Source organism: Lathyrus oleraceus, chromosome 5 (assembly GCF_024323335.1).
Source record: "Lathyrus oleraceus cultivar Zhongwan6 chromosome 5, CAAS_Psat_ZW6_1.0, whole genome shotgun sequence".
NCBI lineage: Eukaryota > Viridiplantae > Streptophyta > Magnoliopsida > Fabales > Fabaceae > Lathyrus > Lathyrus oleraceus.
The window spans coordinates 383747618-383749504 of record NC_066583.1 but is presented as its reverse complement, the minus strand read 5'-3'; the positions used below and the strand labels follow the sequence as shown (position 1 = coordinate 383749504).

Below are 1887 nucleotides of genomic sequence, written 5' to 3'. Positions count from 1 at the left end.
TCCCGCCGGTCGATGCGAAGAACTCGCAGCACCGGAAGTTTAAGCTTAGTATACCCTCTGGCGGAACCTGAACGTTACGCTCGCGCACGTTTATTCTTTCATAGAATTAAGAGAGCTATGGCCGAAGATCAAAACCAAAGACCTCTTAAGGACTTCGCTCAACCATCTAACGAAGAACCTAGTTCTAGTATAGTAAACCCAATCATCCCAGCTAATAATTTTGAACTTAAACCATCCCTGTTGCAACTAGTGCAACAAAGACAATTCGCGGGTCTCGCTACCGAGAACCCTAACCAACATTTAAAAATATTTCTTCAATTAGCAGATACTTTTAAAACCAATGGAGCTTCTCCTAAGGCAATACGTTTAAGATTATTCCCTTTTTCTCTCAGAGATAAAGCCCTATCATGGTTAGATTCCCTTCCACCCAATTCCATTACGACTTGGGATAACCTTAGAAGAGTTTTTCTTGCTAGATATTTTCCCCCGAGTAAGACCGCTGTTCTTCGAAACCATATAACTAGATTTACCCAAAACCATGGAGAATCGCTGTTCGAAGCTTGGGAGAGATATAAAGAGTTGTTACGAGCATGCCCACATCATGGTTTAGAAAACCGGTTAATCATTCAAACCTTCTATAATGGACTTCATTATAACACAAAGATGACCATCGACGCTGCCGCAGGCGGTGCTCTGATGAACAAACCTTATCCTGAAGCTAGTGCCCTCATCGAAGACATGGCCCAAAACCATCAATCATGGGGAGTCGAACGAGCGACAGTTGAGAAAAAGGAAGCCCAAGGAGGAGTGCATGAACTAAGCTCTATAGACATGATGCAGGCTAAAATGGACGCATTAGCCCTTAAGGTCGAGCATATGTGCACGAACCCGAATACTGTAGCCGCAGTTTCGTCGGATTGTGAGATATGTGGAACCCAAGGACAACAATCCGCAGAATGCAGTCTATTGAACGAAACCCACTCCGAGCAAGTGAACTACACCCAAGGGAACCCATATTCGAATACCTATAACCCTGGATGGAGGAATCACCCGAACTTCTCCTATAAAAACGATAACCCTATCCAAAATAATGCACCTCCGAGACCTAGTTATCAAGCCCCTAGATCAAATCAACCTATGCAACCTGTACCACCAAATCCGAGCCTTGAGAAAATTATGGAAAGTTTTATCACCGCTCAAACCCAACAAAACAAGGAGTTCATGAATCAAAACATTCATGTTAACGAATTGATTACTCAGTTAGGAACCAAGGTTGACCAAATAGTTACTCATACCAAGATGCTTGAAACCCATATCTCTCAGGTAGCTTTAAGCCAAGCCCCTCAGACTACACCTGGAGGACAATTCCCTGGACAACCTCAGCAAAATCCGAGAGGACAAGCCAATGCCATTACCCTAAGAAGTGGGAATGCTTATGATGAGCCACCAAACTCAAGATTAAGTGAACCCGAAACTTCTAAGGAATGTACCAAACCCCCGGACGAAGTAAAGGAACCAGAGGAATCTGAAAACCAGGAAGGTCGAGAGAAAGGAGAAGAACCTAAAGATAAAATTTACGTACCGCCCCCACCATATAAACCACCTATACCATATCCCCAAAGACTCAAACAAACCCAGATCAATAAACAGTACCAAAAATTTATTAAAGTTATAGAAAAACTTCATGTAGAAATCCCTTTCACAGAAGCCATCACCCAAATACCTTCTGGTGCAAAGTTTCTCAAAGACATCCTTACCAACAAACGTAGACTTGACGATCCGAAGCCTTTGGAATGTAATGCTATTTCCGAGGACAAATTAGCAAAGAAAGATAAAGACCCTGGAAATTTCTCCATTCCTTGCCGTTTGGGTAATCATGTCATCGAA

The 1887-nt window shown here is 42.8% G+C and overlaps 1 non-coding gene across 1 annotated transcript; it reads right to left on the bottom strand.

Annotated features, from left to right (window-relative positions):
* Window positions 1–501: 501 nt before the first annotated feature.
* LOC127088378 (small nucleolar RNA R71) lies at window positions 502–608 on the bottom strand. Its single transcript, XR_007790216.1, has one exon. It is a non-coding gene; the product is annotated as a small nucleolar RNA R71 (small nucleolar RNA).
* Between the last annotated feature and the right edge of the window lie 1279 nt (window positions 609–1887).